Genomic DNA, 17,654 nt, shown 5'->3' on the forward strand with positions numbered 1-17,654 from the left:
TGGAGTTAAAGATTGGCAGGTATGATGTTGTGGGCACTGCTGAGCTATGGCTGAAAGAAGATCATAGTTGGGAGCTTAACCTCCAAGGAATCACATTGCATTGAAAGAGCAAACAGGTAGGCACAGGGGATGAGGTGGTTCTGTTGGTAAGAAGATGAAATCAACTCCTAATATAGAGGTGACATAGGGTCAGAAGATGTTGAATCTTTCTGGATAGAGTTAAGATGCCAAGGTGGTGCAGATGAACCATAGTGATGTGTTGTGGGCTGCTTACAAAATGTCTGAATATACCTCTTCTGAATTACTCTCCATATGATCTCACTTGAAACAACATACTTTTGAACCATCTTAATGAACTAGTGATCTTCTGTAGGACTCGGCAAAGTTAACTCTCAGAAATGTAGGTACAGCACCTTCAAGTGGATGAAGGTACATTGCCAAAGCCAGAAGAGACAGAGGAAGGGAGGACTCCAAGCGAGGCTGAATCACCAAACCAAGAAAGTTCTTCCTCTACCCAGCATCTTGTTAGCAAATGTATAGTTGCTGGAGAACAAGACTGAGGGCCCATGTTAAGATCAAAACCAATTAAATTTAATTATCATTCAAGCCATACGTAGATGCAACTGCACAAGACAGTGTTCCTCCAGGGCCTGGGTGCAAAACATTTAAAAACAGCAAGCAAACAATCATCAAAAATGAGTAACTAATTCAAAGGAGCATGCTCATACCACCGAAACCCGATGGTAACCAAGTACTCATAAATACCACCATTATCAAACAAGAAACTGCCCACTCTGATGAATTTCAAATCACGATTGGAGATTTCAGTCAGACTTCTTTGAAGAAATCCCTGCCCAGTTATCATCAGTATACAACCTGCAGCACCAGGGGTCCCAGTGCACTAGAACACTACAATTAGGAATGCCTACCATTCCATGCCTAGTCCTCATTTTGGGAAATATGATCACTTGTCTGTCCTTTTCCTACGTGCTTACAGACAGAAGCTAAAGAACAAGGCTCCAGAAATTAGGACAACAAAGAGGTGTTCGCGGAAGGTAGAGGAACAGCTATGGGATTGATCAATTTGGTTGACTGGGCCGTGTTCAAGGAATAATCAGAGGACCTGAATGAATCTGACATAGTCTGACAGAGTGATCAGCAGCACTGGGGCTCCACAGGGGATTGTCTTGTCTCCCTTTCTTTTCACCATTTACACCTCGGACTTCAACTACTGCACAGAGTCTTGTCATCTTCAGAAGTTCTCGGATGACTCTGCCATAGTTGGATGCATCAGCAAGGGAGATGAGGCTGACTACAGGGCTACGGTAGGAAACTTTGTCACATGGTGTGAGCAGAATTATCTGCAGCTTAATGTGAAAAAGACTAAGGAGCTGGTGGTAGACCTGAGGAGAGCTAAGGTACCGGTGACCCCTGTTTCCATCCAGGGTGTCAGTGTGGATATGGTGGAGGATTACAGATACCTGGGGATACAAATTGACAATAAACTGGACTGGTCAAAGAACACTGAGGCTGTCTACAAGAAGGGTCAGAACCATCTCTATTTCTTGAGGTTTCTGAGGTCCTTTAACATCTGCCAGACGATGCTGAGTATGTTCTACGAGTCTGTGGTGGCCAGTGTTATCATGTTTGCTGTTGTGTGCTGGAGCAGCAGGCTGAGGGTAGCAGACACCAACAGAATCAACAAACTCATTCATAAGGCCAGTGATGTTGTGGGGATGGAACTGGACTCTCTGACGGTGGTGTCTGAAAAGAGGATGCTGTCTAAGTTGCATGCCATCTTGGTCAATGTCTCCCATCCACTACATAATGTACTGGATGGGCACAGGAGTACATTCAGCCAGAGACTCATTCCACCGAGATGCAGCACTGAACGTCATAGGAAGTCATTCCTGCCTGTGGCCATCAAACTTTACAACTCCACCTTTGGAGGGTCAGATATCCTGAGCCAATAGGCTGGTCCTGGACTTATTTCATAATTTACTGGCATAAATTACATATTACTATTTAATTATTTATGGTTCTATTACTATTTATTATTTATGGAGCAACTGTAACGAAAACCAATTTCCCCTGGGATTAATAAAGTATGACTATGACTATGACTATGACTAATACACCGCGGTTGTCACAGACTTCATTGAAACAGTCATGACGAGTGTGTCCCCACAAAATCATTCAGTGTCCATCAACCTGATCCCTGGATGAACCATGAGATCCACAATCTGCTGAGGAGCAGATTAATGGCGTTCAGATCTGGGGGCCAAGTAAAATATAAGAGGTCCAGGTGCAATCACTGGAAAGCCATCTCTTATGCTAAGTGACAATACCAGACCAAACTGAATCACTGAAGGATGTTCGGCAGGGTTTGAATGCAATCTCCTCCTACAGGGTTTGAATGCAATCTCCTCCTACAAAGTGAAACCAAGCAATGTAGGTAACAACAGGGCTTCACCTTCAGATGATCTCAATGCCTTTTATGCTCACTTTAACCATCAAAACATGGAGGAATCGTCACACAGTGACCCTGTGACTTCAGTCTCGTGAGTCCAACGTGAGAACATCCTTCAGGAGGGTGAACTCATGGAAAGCATCCAGCCCAGACAGGGTACCTGGCTAACCTGTGCTGAGCAGCTAGCTGGAGTGTTTACTGATGTCTTTAACCTCTTGCTTCGGCAGTCTGAGGTACCTTCCTGCTTCAAGCTGGCTTCAATTATACCAGTGCCTAAGAAGAATGAGTGAACCATCCTGAATGACTATCATCTTGTAGTAATTAGATGAAGTTCTTTGAGGGGTAGGTGATGAAATGTCAATTCCTGCCTGAGAAGCGACTTGGATCCGTTCCAATTTGCTGACCTGCAAAACAGATCCACAGCAGAAGCCACTTCATAGGCGTTTCACTCAGCTCTGGAACATCTGGACAGCAAAGGTATCTCTGGAACATCTGGACAGTACCAGGATGCTCTTTATCAACTACAGCTTGGCTTGAGACTAATAAATAAACTTCAAGGCCTTGGACCCTCAAGTTCCTCACTTGCAGACCCCAGTCAGTTCAGATTGGCAACAACATCTCCACCAGCACACATGCACCCCAAGGCTACGTGCCTAGTCCTCTGTTCTACTCGCTTCATAGAGTCATAGAGAAGTACAGCACCAAAACAGGCCCTTTGGTCCATCTAGTCCATGCCAAAAATACTTAAACTGTCTACTTTCATAGACCTGCACTAGGACCAAAGCGCTCCATGTCCCTACCATCCATGTACCTACTCAAACTTCTCTCAAAATTTGAAATCGAGCTTGCATGAACCACTTGTGCTGGCAGCTTATTCCAGCACAACTCTCTGAGTGAAGAAGTTTCCCCTCATGTTCCCTTTAAACATCTCACCTTTCACCCAAACTCATTGGAAAAAGTCTGCTTGCATTTACCTGACCTACTCCCCTCAAAATTTTGCATAACTCTATCAAATCTCTCAGTCTTCTATGTTCTAAGGAATACAGTCCTAATCTATACAGTCTTTCCTTATAACTCAAGTCCTCCTGACCCAGCAACATCCTTGTAAATTTTCTCTGCACTCTTTCAACTTTGACGACATATTCCTGTAGGTAGGAAACCAAAAGTGCACACCATTACGATCGTGAGGCTCAACACATCTGCAATTCCATGTTTAGGTTTGCTGACGACATGGCTGTCTTTGGACGAACCATAGGTGGTGACAAAGCAGCATATAGAAGAGAAGTTGAAAATCTGCTAGAATGTTGCCATAGCAGTAATGGCAGCAAGACAAAGGAGCTGAATATTGACTTCGGGAGGAGGAAACTGGAGGTCTATGAGCCAGTCCTCGTTGGTGGGTCGGAAGTAGAGAGGGTCAGCAACTTTAAATTTCTTGGTGTATTTGTTTTGGAAGGTTGGTCTTGAGCCCAACACGTAGGTGCAATTATGGAGAAAGCATTGCAACTCCTCGACTTACTTAGAAGCTTGCGAAGATTCAGCATGTCATCAAAATCTCTGACCAACTTCTGTAGAGAAGTGGTGGAGAGCTTATTGACTGGTTGCATCACTGCGTTGTATGCAAACACTAATGCCCTTGAATGGAAAATCCTACAAAAAAAGTGGACACTTTTACAGTCCATCGCGGATAATGAACTCCCCACTATGGAGCACATTTACATGGAGTGTTGTCACAGAAATGATCCCCACCACCCAGGCTATGTTCTATTCTCAATGCTGCTATCAGGAAGAAGATACAGGAGCCTCAGGACCCACATCATCAGGTTCAGGAAATATTATTACCTCTCAACCATCAGGCTTTTGAACCAGAGGGGATAACTTCACTCAACTTCACTCGCCCCACCACTGAACTGTTCTCACAAACTATGGAGTCAGTTTCAAGGACTCCTCATCTCATGTTCTCAATGCTTATTGTTTATTTGTTTTTGTTGTTGTTGTTATTATTATTATTATTATTATTACTATTCTCTCTTTTGAATTTGCACAGTTAGTTGTCCTTTCACATTGGTTGTTCGTCCATCTTGTTGGGTGCAGATTTTCATTGATTCTATAGTGTTTGTTAGATTTAATGTGCTTACAGATATATGATGACATACATGTACTTTGATAATAAATTTACTTTAAACTTTGAAGAGCTGCAAGGATAAAATACCCTGATGAGAGTTATATACAGGCCTCAGAACAGTACCAGGATGAGGGCTACAAATTATGACAGGAGATATAAAAGGCATTTAAAAAAGGGAATGTTGCAATAATCATGGGGGATTTCAATAAGTAGGTAGATTGGGAAAATCTGGTTGGTGCTGGATCCCAAGAAAGGGAGTTTCTAGAATGTCTACAAGATAGCTTTTTAGAATAGCTTCTGGTGAGCCCACTCGGGGGAAGGCAATTCTCGATTGGATGTTTTGTAATTGCCCTGATTTTCTTAGAGAGTTTAAGGTAAAGGAAACATTAGGAACAGTCATCATAATATGGTAGAATAAAGCCTGCAATTTGAGAAGCAGAAGCTAAAATTGGATGTATCAGTAATACAGTGGAGTAAAGGAGATCACAGAAGCATGTCAGCCTAAGTTAATTGGAAGGGAACACTACTTTCTGAGAGCAAGTCAGAAAGCACAGGAAAGATGCATCCAATGATGAAGTATACTAAAGGGAGGATGAGATAACTGTGGCTGACAAGGGAAGTCAAATTTAGCATATAATCAAAAGCGAGGGCATATAATATAGCAAAATTTAGGGAGAAGGTACAGAATTGGGAAGCATATCAAAACCAAAAGAAGGCAACTAAGAAAGCTATAAAAAAAGAAAAGATGAACCTGAGGAAGGGTCTTGGGCCGAAACATCAACTCTTTATTCATTTCCATAGTTGTTGCCTGACTTGGTTTCTCCAGAAACTGTGTGTTTGTTGCTTTGGATTTGCAGCATCTGCAGATTTTCTCATGATTAAAATATGAAGTTAAGTGTGCAAATAATATAAAAGATTATACAACTTATTTCAGATATATAAAGAATGAAAGAGAAACAAAAATGGATATCAGACCACCGGAAAATTACCTAATAGAGGTAGCAACGGGGAACAAAGAAATGGTGTAGGTACTTAAGGATTCTGAATCAGTCTTTATTGTGGAAGACACTAGCAGAGGGCCAGAAATGCAAGAGTGTCAGGGTGCAGAAGTGAGTGTCATTTCTATCGCTAAGGAGAAGGTGCTTGGGAAACTGAAAGGTCTGAAGGTAGATAAGTTACCTGGACCAGATGGACTACACCTAGGGATCTGAAAGCAGTGGCTGAAGGGATTGTGCTGGTATTAGTAATGACCTTTCAAGAATCAATAGATTCTGGCATGGTTCCAAAGACTGAAAAATTGCAAATGTCACTCCACTCTTCAAGAAGGGAGAGAGGCAGAGGAAAGGAAATTATAGGTCAGTTAGTGTGATCATGTAGGCCATAGTCAGCATGGTCCTAAAGGGAAAATCTTGATCGACAAATCTGTTGGGATTCTTTGAAGAAATAACAAGCAGGATAGACAAGGGAGAATTGGTGGTGTTGTGCACTTGGATTTTCAAAGGTCTCCGACAAGGTTCCATATATGAGGCTGCATAACAAGATAAGAGCCCATGGTATTACAGGATAGATATTAGAGTGAATAGAGCATTGACTGATAGGCAGTGGGCAAAGATTGGGAATAAGGGCAGCCTTTTGTGGTTGACTGCTGGTGACCCCGTAACTCATGCACTTTGGTAATAGAAATAACTGTGCTGACTGTTTTCTAAATGGGATGAAAATCCAGGAATCTGAGATGCAGAGGGACTTGTGCAGAACACCCTGAAGGTTAACTTGCTGATAGAGTCTGTGGTGAGGAAGGCAAATGCCATGTTAGCATTCATTTCAAGAGATCTAGAATACAAGAGGCTTTATAAGACACTGTTGAGGCCTCACCTTGAGTATTGTGAACAGTTTTGGGCCCCTCATCTTAGAAAAGATTTGCTGGCATTGGAGAGGGTCCAGAGTAGGTTCACAAGGATGATTCCAGGAATGAAAGGGTTATCATACGAGGAATGTTTGATGGGTCAGTACTCACTGGAATTCAGAAGGATGAGGGGGGATCTCATTGAAACCTTTCGAATGTTGAAAGACCTAGACAGAGTAGATGTGGAAAGGAAGTTTCCCATGGTGGGGGAGTCTAAGACAAGAGGGCACAGCCTCAGGATTGAGGGGCATCCATTCAAAACAGAGATGTGGAGAAATTTTTCTAGCCAAAGGGTGGTGAACTTGTGGAATTTGTTGCCACATACAGCTGTGAGGCCAGGTCATTGGGTGTATTTAAGGCAAATAGACAATAGACGATAGACAATAGGTGCAGGAGTAGGCCATTCAGCACTTTGAGCCAGCACCGCCATTCACTGTGATCATGGCTGATCATCCACAATCAGTATCCAGTTCCTGCCTTATCCTCATAACCTTCGTTTCCACTATCTTTAAGAGCTCTATCCATCTCTTTTTTGAAAGTATCCAGAGACTTGGCCTCCACAGCTTTCATATATCCACCACTCTCTGGGTGAAAAAGTTTTTCCTCAACTCTGTTCTAAATGGTCTATCCCTAATTCTTAAACTGTGGCCTCTGGTTCTGGACTCACTCATCAGCGGGAACATGCTTCCTGCCTCCAGCGAGTCCAATCCCTTAATAATCTTGTATGTTTCAATAAGATCCCCTCTCAGCCTTCTAAATTCCAGAGTATACAAGCCCAGTCATTCTAATCTTTCGACATATGACAGTCTCGCCATCCCGGAATTAACCTTGTGAACCTATGCTGCACTCTCTCAATAGCAAGAATGTCCTTCCTCAAATTTGGAGACCAAAACTGCACACAGTACTCCAAGTGTGGTCTCACCAGGGCCCTGTACAGCTGCAGAAGGACCTCTTTGCTCTTATACTCAATTCCCCTTGTTAGGAAGGCCAGCATGCCATTAGCTTTCTTCACTGCCTGCTGTACTTGCATGCTTGCTTTCAGTGACTGATGTACAAGAACACCTAGCTGTCGTTGTGCTTCCCCTTTTCCGAACTTGACTCCATTTACATAATAATCTGCCTTCCCGTTCTTGCCACCAAAGTGGATAACCTCACATTTATCCACATTAAACTGCATCTGCTATGCATCTGCCCACTCACCCAGCCTGTCCAAGTCACCCTGCTTTCTCATAACATCCTCCTCACATTTCACAGTGCCACCCAGCTTTGTGTCATCGGCAAATTTGCTAATGTTACTTCTAATTCCCTCATCTAAATCATTAGTATATATTGTAAACAGCTGTGGTCCCAGCACTGAACCCCGCGGTACCCCACTGGTCACCGCCTGTCATTCCAAAAGGGACCCATTAATCGCTACTCTTTGTTTTCTGTCAGCCAGCCAATTTTCAATCCATGTCAGTACTCTGCCCCCAATACCATGTGCATTAATTTTGCCCATTAATCTCCTATGTGGGACCTTATCAAAGGCTTTCTGAAAGTCCAGGTACACTACATCCACTGGCTGACCCTTGTCCATTTTCATAGTTACATCCTCAAAAAATTCCAGAAGATTAGTCAAGCACGATTTCCCCTTCGTAAGTCCATGCTGACTCAGACCAATCCTATTACTACTATCCAGGTGTGTCGTAATTTCATCTTTTATAATTGACTGCAGCATCTTTCCCACCACCAACGTCAGGCTAACCGGTCTATAATACCCTGTTTTCTCTCTTCCTCCCTTCTTGAAGAGAGGGACAACATTAGCCACCCTCCAATCCACACAAACTGATCCTGAATCTATAGAACATTGGAAAATGATTACCAATGCGTCCACGATTTCTAAAGCCATCTCCTTAAGTACCCTGGGATGCAGACCATTAGGTCCCGGGGACTTATCAGCCTTCAGACCCAACAACCTATCCAACACCATTTCCTGCCTAATATAAATTTCCTTCAGTTCATCCATTACCCTAGGTCCTTTGGCCACTATTACATCTGGGAGATTGTTCGTGTCTTCCCTAGTGAAGACAGATCCAAAGTACCTGTTCAACTCGTCTGCCATTTCTTTGTTCCCTATAATGAATTCACCCGCTTCTGTCTTCAAGGGCCCAATTTTGGTCCTAACAGTTTTTTTCCTTTTCACATACCTAAAGAAGCTTTTACTATCCTCCTTTATATTCTTGGCTAGTTTATCTTCGTACCTCATTTTCTCTCCGTGTATTGCCTTTTTAGTTACCTTTTGTTGCTCTTTAAAAGTTTCCCAATCCTCCTTTGAGTAGTAGCAAAGATTGATAGGTTTTTGATTGGGCATAGCATCAATGGTTACAGGGAGAAGGCCGGAAACTGGGGTTGAGGAGAAGATAGGAAAATGGATCAGCGATGATTGAATGACAGAGCAGACTCGATGGGCCAGATGGCCTAATTATGATCCTATGTCTTAATGTCTTGGGGTTTAAGAATGGGGGGGAATCTCATTGAAACTTACTGAATGTTGAAAGGAAATTGGATGTGGAGAGGATGTTTCATATGGTGGGAGAGTTTTGGACCAAAGGGCAAGACTCAGAATAGAGGGATGTCTATTTAGAATGGAGAAAAGAGGAATTTCTTCAGACAGAGTGGTGAATCTGGAATTCATTGCCACAGGTGGCTGTGGAGGCCAAGTTATTGGGTATATTTAAGGCAGAGGATAATAGCTGCTTGATTAGTCAGGGTATGAAGAGTTATGGGAAGACGACAGGAAAGGGAAATTGATCAGCCACGATGAAATGGCAGAGCACACTTGACGGGTCAAGTTCGCCTCCTATATCTTATGGGCCTGGCGCTGACTGCGAATGTGGATTCAGTCTGTTGAATTCAATCAAATGTAGATCCAGAAACAGATTAGAATTAAAACGTTTGGATGATCTAAATGTTTATTTATTCTGGACAATGTTTATAGACAATGGATTTGTAATAATGACAGCCGAGGAAAAGGTTTACAAAATGTGAACACTTTCTTTGTACTGTTTTTCATTATATCCTTCAATTAATAAATAAAATCAAAAATATATGATTTTCAATTTTCATTCTAAATATTCATAGTATGCAAATCAAAATGTTGTAAAAATTTCCTGTTCAAAGTGATGGTTGCTCCAAGCAGCTGTAAAAATAGAAAATAGAGGAAATGTTGGTCCAGAGGAGGTTCATGAGAATGATCCTAGAAATGAAAGTGATAACATGTGATCAGCATTTGGTGGTTCTGGGGATATATTTGCTGGAGTTTAGAAGATGGGGGGTGGGGTGTAGTGGATCTCATTAAAACCTATCAAATATTGAAAGAAACACACATAAAAGTTGCTGGTGAACGCAGCAGGCCAGGCAGCATCTCTAGGAAGAGGTGCAGTCGACGTTTCAGGCTGAGACCCTTCGTCAGGACTAACTGAAGGAAGAGTGAGTAAGGGATTTGAAAGTTGGAGGGGGAGGGGGAAATCCAAAATGATAGGAGGGGGAGGGATGGAGCCAAGAGCTGGACAGGTGATAGGTAAAAAGGATACGAGAGGATCATGGGACAGGAGGTCCGGGAAGAAAGACAAGGGCGGGGGGACCCAGAGGATGGGCAAGGGGTATATTCAGAGGGACAGAGGGAGAAAAAGAAGAGTGAGAGAAAGAATGTTATAAAATAAGTAACAGATGGGGTACAAGGGGGAGGTGGGGCATTAGCGGAAGTTAGAGAAGTCGATGTTCATGCCATCAGGTTGGAGGCTACCCAGACGGAATATAAGGTGTTGTTCCTCCAACCTGAGTGTGGCTTCATCTTTACAGTAGAGGAGGCCGTGGATAGACATGTCAGAATGGGAATGGGATGTGGAATTAAAATGTGTGGCCACTGGGAGATCCTGCTTTCTCTGGCGGACAGAGCGTAGATGTTCAGCAAAGCTGTCTCCCAGTCTGCGTCGGGTCTCGCCAGTACATAAAAGGCCACATCGGGAGCACCGGACGCAGTATATCACCCCAGCCGACTCACAGGTGAAGTGTTGCCTCACCTGGAAGGACTATTTGAGGCCCTGAATGGTGATAAGGGAGGAAGTGTAAGAGCATGTGTAGCACTTGTTCTGCTTACACGGATAAGTGCCAGGAGGGAGATCAATGGGGAGGGATGGGGGGGACGAATGGACAAGGGAGTCGCGTAGGGAGCGATCCCTGTGGAATGCAGAGGGGGGGGAGGGAAAGATGTGCTTAGTGGTGGGATCCCGTTGGAGGTGGCGGAAGTTACGGAGAATAATATGTTGGACCCGGAGGCTGGTGGGATGGTAGGTGAGGACCAGGGGAACCCTATTCCTAGTGGGGTGGCGGGAGGATGGACTGAGAGCAGATGTACGTGAAATGGGGGAGATGCATTTAAGAGCAGAGTTGATAGTGGAGGAAGGGAAGCCCCTTTCTTTAAAAAAGGAAGTCAAAGAGGAACAGATGAGGTTAACTATCTTTTGCCAGAGAGTAGTGAATCTGGAAATTATTGCCAGAGACAGCTGTGGAGGCCATGTCATTGGATATACTTGAGGAGGATGTTGCTACATTCTTGATTAATCGTGGCATCAAAGGTTATGGGGAGAAGGCAGGAGAATGGGTTTGAGCAAGTGTTCCCAGCCATTTTTATGCTATGGACTCCTACAATTAACCGAGCGGTTTGTGGACCCCAAGTTGCGGACCCCTGTGATAGAGGGGTAATAAATCAGCCATGATGGAATGGCAGAGCAGAGTCGCTAGGCTGAATGCCATAATTCTGTTGCCATGTCTTATGATGTAAATTCAATTTGTCATTATGTTTAAATCAGTATGAGATTATGCACCATTTTATGGGCAAAGGTACTTTCTAGGGTAGCTATTTAATTGATATTTGGAAACAGACATTAACTCTGCTGAATGTAACTTGTGATTAAGGTGCTGTGATATTTTCCATTATCTTGAGTTAAATTATGCTGGTACATCCAGAAGAACCTCACAGAAACACCAGCCCATTCATCATGCATATGGTTATCAAAGAATATGAAGGCTCCATTGCAAAGTCTGAATCCAATTCTTTTGCACCCAAGAAACCAGGCTATATTGATTTGTATCATTGTCCTCTCCAACCCAAAAGATAAAGGACTGGAATTGCAAACACACTCCTCTTTAACTCTATCACACACTGAAAGGTGATCAGCTTAATATATACATTTTGGTGGATCCTAAGGTGTTTTTTTGGCCATTCAGCAATGTTCTCCTTTGATGTCAACAATGGACACAGTACTGGTATCAGCTTGAATATTTGCCACAAAGGACTTCTGCAATCCTTTTTGCACCTAGTAGAAGACACTGGTATATGATAAGCAGAGCAATGTATTCTATGTCCTCTCTGTACACTGTAAAACAAACTAAGTCAATGCTGTTTTGGGACATTTAGGAGGTCCTAAATCTATAAACAGACATATTTACTTGTTTATTTTTTATGCTAAATTCAGTGTACAAATTTAAATATGTCAAAATCATTTATTTTACCCAAAGAATCTGCACTAAAATAAAGCGTAAAATAATACAAATACTGAAATATATGGATTGGACATATTATACGATCAATTAACAGGTTGGCAACCCATGCACTTGCAGGAAGTACATACAATCTTCTTACAGGCAGTGCTGGAATTGAACAACAAACTCAGATGCTCCAAGTTGTAACAGTATCACACACATCATGATAGTAAAGGCTCAAGCAGATCTCCTCACAATCTTTATTTTAAGCTGAATAACCCTAGCCTCTTCCATCTATCAATGCAACTAATATCCCTGATCCATGGAATTTATTTTGTGGATCTCTACATTATTTCAATGGCCTTTAAGTCTTCCCAAATGGAAGGTTCCAGGACTGGATAAAATTCATTTGTGGTGAAACCAGTAAATTATAAAAGTTCATCATAATATCATTATATTAGTTCTTTAAAAGAACTTAAGTTGCAATATATTTTACTAAATATATATTTCTCAACCTATTCCAACTTTCAAGGAACAATGGAAACATACCCTAGATTTCACTTTCCTTGCATCCTTTTTGAAATTTGCCCTCCAGTTTATCCTCATCCTTTCTACCAAAATGCAATGTGAATTTTTAGGCATTAAATCTTATCTGACACCTATCCACCCATTCCTCTGGCCTGACTTTATCTCCTTGATGTCTAATATTCACTTTCTCATAGTTAAATATAATTTAATGTTTTGTGTTGTTGCACTGTTAAAAATTGTGCCTTGTGCACTTACGTACAAGTCATTAATGCGTGTTAAAAATATAGTAAACCTTATACCAGTCCTTAGGAACACTACCGTACACCTCCCTATTGTCCAATCATCAACTTTCCTCTAGTACATAAACACAAGGAAGTCTGCAGATGTTGGAAATCCAAAGCAACACATACCTTCCAGCTAGCCTCCTTCCCCTCCCACCAACCCCGGCCTTTGATATTCTGGCATCTTCCCCCTACGTTCTCAGTCCTGAAGAAGGGACTCAGCCTGAAAAGTTGACTGTTTATTCCACAGATGCTGTGTGACTTGCTGATTCTCTCCAACATTTTGTGTGTTTTTCCTACTATTCTCTGTTGCCTGTTTCTTAGGCATTTCGCTATTCATTTTGCACCATTCACTTTAATCCATTGGGATTCAGTCTTGAAGAAAAGACCATAACACTTGTTATTTGGAAGTCCACATATAACATATCATAGGCCTCTCCTCATTTCATTAAAAATATACCAAGTTAATCATATATTATTTACCTTTGACTAATCAAACCAGATTCTTGCCATAAACAATCAATACTTTGTTCAAATGGCTGCTGATTCTGTCCTTAATTTCTAGAGCCTTTATTCCTGCACACTTTTTGAAGCACCACCTGCCAGCCATTCGCTCACTGCTATCAGAGAAGGTATCTGCGTCTGAGGTTCTCTCTCTCCCTTTCTCTCGCTGGTCCTGAGGGAAGGTCCCTCACTCGCTCTCCCTCAATGCTGTCAAAGGATAGCGCCAGAGCAAGGTTTAAACACAGTTTGTGGATTGTGGACTTCAATTCATGCATGGTGTGTTTATAGTTTTTCTGGTCATTCCTATTTTTGTTGCTAGTTTGGGCAATTTTGAATCAGGACAGCCAGCAGATAACGTACAATCAGCTATACTGAATATGTCTTTTGATTTTGTGCTTTTGTATTCTGTGCTACCGCTCATTTTTTTTTGTTGCCGTTTGTGTGATTTGTTTTATTTTGAGTGTGCATGTAATGGTGGGGGGGGGGGGTTGATTTTTTTTCTCTCTTTGATCAGGTCCCATAGTTCTTCTTTGACTTCCCCACAGCCACGAAACAAATATCAGAGTCGTAAACTGCATACGTACTTTGTACTTTGATAATGAAAGTATTTTGAATCTCTGAAGGATGTAACATTTGAAATTTTCCAGCTCTTAGGCACCATCCCTATACCTGTTTTTGGGAAGATTACAGTCAGTGCATCCAAACATACATCTCTTAGCAGACAAAGGTGTATCCTGCATGGACCAGATGTTTTAATTCTGTTACACACAGCCATCCTTTCGAGTGTCTACTCTTCAGTTTCCTTACCTATTCAGAACCTGAAGGGCATCTGTCTTTTTTGGTCCAATGGCAACTTCTTTTTCAATGAAAATTGATGGTAATGTGGTTTTTTTGGACCTCATCTAGGCCAATTACCCCCATAAGTTAATTTCTTTTTTGGTTTCCGTTTGGCTCTACCTCTTTCTTTACAAATCTTCTGAAATTTTTTTGATTTGGATTCACCATCAACCTTTCCTCATGATTTCGCTTTGCCTTTCTGATTCCCATCTTTACTTCCATTCTAAGCTTTCTGCAGTCAACCTAGTTAACAACCCAATGTCCCTCATGTGCTCTCTTCAACTGCTTTTCTCTCCATACATTTTGTCATCGTCTGGTTTAATTTCTTCATAATTTGTGGTCATAAGTTTAAACTGAAACATCTGGAATTTAAAGGGCAGCATGGTAGCATAGTGATTAGCATAACACTTTACAGTACAGGTGACCCAGGTTCAATTTCTGCCACTGCCTATAAGGAGTTTGAATATTCTCCCCGTGTCCACGTGGATTTCCCCCAGGAGCTCTTGGTTCCTCCCACGGTCCAAGGCCATTCTGGTTAGTAGGTTAATTGGTCATTGTAAATTGTACCGTGATTAGGCGAGGATTAAATCGGGGGATGGCTAGGTGGCGCGGCTCAAACGGCCAGAAAGGCCTATCGGGTGCTGTATCTCAATAAATAAATGAATAAATAAATAAACTGAGATCTACAATTGTTCAATTATATTTTCACCAATCAAACTTTGATTTTGATTCACTGCCCTACTGAACAGAATTCATCATACAAACAGGTATTTCACAGAAAGTGGCTGCAAGGCGTTGAAGAAGGCATATGGCATGCTTGACCACATTGATTGTGACATTGAGTATGAGAGCTGGGACACCCTGTTACAGCTGTGCAAGCCCCTGGTGAGTCCACACATGGAGTATTGTGTAAGTTATTATGTTTCTTTAGTTTAGGTCATTCTGACACTTAGCATATTCCTGTTGTGGATTTGGAACTTCCTCACTTGATAATTATAATTAAAATTTTCTATGATATAATTTTTTGATCAAAGTTTTCAAAATGTACAGTAATTCAGTGGAAGGAATTTGCAAATAGTTTATTATTCAACAGTTTCGTGTTAGTACTAAAAAGGTCATTTTCAGAATTTTACCATCTTTCTCAAGTGACAAGAAACTAAATTTACAATAAGTTGAAAGAAAATTTTCACCAAATAAGTTGGTTATCAACAAAAATTCCTAAATTTGCATTTACATTCCTTTCATTTTGTGAATTTCTTTAATTGTGTACATAAGTAACTCCGTAGGGACATGATATCCCTTTTGATTATTGTAACCTGTTCAAATTCACTTTCAAGCATAGGAAGTTTTGCTTGACTGACAAATTTGAAGTGTGGCATACAGATCTTTATAGTAAATGACTAACTACAAAACGGAGAGCAACAAATACAAAATGCTGAAGGAACCCACCAGGTCAGGCAGCATCTATGGATAGGAATAAATAATCAATGTTTTGGGCCCAAACCTTTCATCAGCACTGGAAAGAAGGGGGACAGAAGCCAGAAAAGGAAGGTGGGGAGGGGAATGAGTACGAGCTGGTAGGTGATAGGTGGGTGGGAGAGGGGGAATAAAGGAAAAAGCTGGAAAGGGACAATGGAAGAGGTAAAAGGTTGAAGAAGAAGGAATCTAATAGGAGAGGATAGTGGACCATGGAAGAAAAGGAAGGAGGAGGGGAAGTAGAATGAGAGATACATGGGTGAGGAGAAGGAAAGGGAGTAACCAGAATTGGGAATGGAAAAAGAGAGAGAATGAGGGAAGGGAGAAAATATTTTGAGTTAGAAAAATTGATGTTCATGAAATCAGTTTGGAGGAGCTTGGTGTTTTTCTTTCAAACTGAGTTAGCCTCATCATGGCAGTAGAGGAAGCCATGGACAGACTTCTCACAATGGGAATGGGAAGTCATATTCAAATAGATAGCGCAGCGCAATCCTGTCTTTTGCAGTGGGCAGAACAAAGTTGCTCAACAAAACTGTCCCCCAGTCTGTGTCAGGTCTCACTGATATCGAGGAGGCCTGAAATATTTATAAGATATACGAGCAGAATTAGATGATTTAGCACATTGAATCTGCTCTACCATTCCATTGTGTTGGTTCTTTCCCCTATCAACCTCATTCTCTTACCTTACCCCCATAACCTTTATTCCCTAACTAATCAAGCAACTATCAACTGCCACTTTAAATATAACCAATAACTTGATCGTCACAGCCATCCATGACAATGAATTCTACATATTCATCACCCTACGGCTAAAGAAATTCTTCCTCATCTCTCTTCCAAGGAGACGTTCTTGTAATCTGAGGCTGTGTCCTCTGGTCCTAGACTCTGCCACTGTAGGAAATATCTTTTCCATGTCCACTCTATCTAGGCCTTTCAATATTCAGTAGGTTTCAATGAGATCTCTCTTCAATCTTCTAAACTCCAGTGAGTACTGGCTCAGAGTCATCAAACTCTCCTCGTGTGTTAACCCTTTCATTCCCGGCATCATTCTCATGAACCTCTTCTGGACATTCTCCAATGTCAGCACATCCTTTCTTAGATATGGGGCCCAAAACTGCTCACCATATTCCAAGTGTGTTCTGACCAATGCTTTATGAAGCCATCAGCATGTCGACTGCTTATTCCCCTCCATAGATGCTGCCTGACCTGTTGAGCTCCTCTGGCATTTTGTGCATGCTGCTCAAAATTTCCAGCATCTGCAGCATCACTTGTGTTTATAATTACATTGAGCTTAGTTTTTCACAGAATTTGTTTTGGTGGCTTTTTATAATCAACTTTTTTCTTAGTTAAATATAATAACAATCTTGAGCTCCCAGAGGAATTCACACCAAGAGAAAATTGTTTTCTCCAAATTAAATTGAATCTAAATTTTTTTGGTTTTTTTTTCTGCCATTGTTGCAAAAAATGTAATCTTCCACAGCAGGAGAATTAAAGAAAATCGCTGTTAAACTACAGTTTCTATCCTGATCTGACTGGCACCTCGCACCTGATAATGACTGAGGCGAGATGTACAAAGAGACTTTGCAAGCAAAATGAGTCAGAATACATGGAACGTCTATGAAAATCGTCAAGCATGATGTATCTTCTATTTTAATAGCAATTTCAACTTCAAATATTGAGATGAAAGGATCAACAAAAGCTGTGGAGGTTCATGGTGGTTCCTCCATGTTCTGACAATCAAAGTGAGCATAGAAGTCATTAAGCTCATTTGGAAGTGAAGCCTTGCTGTCTCCCATGTCACTTGATTAATCTTTGTATGAGATGATAATATTCAAGCCCTGTCACAGCTATTGAGCATCCCTCGTTGATTCAAGTTTGGTCCGGAATCTCCACTTTACCCATGAGATGGCTTTCCAGAGGTCATACTTAAATCTCGTGCAGCTTTCTTGACTTGAATGCCTCCAATCTGGCCTTCAGCAAATTTCAGATCTCAGGGCTTCTGATTAGGGA

This window comes from Mobula birostris, chromosome 3 (assembly GCF_030028105.1).
Source record: "Mobula birostris isolate sMobBir1 chromosome 3, sMobBir1.hap1, whole genome shotgun sequence".
NCBI lineage: Eukaryota > Metazoa > Chordata > Chondrichthyes > Myliobatiformes > Myliobatidae > Mobula > Mobula birostris.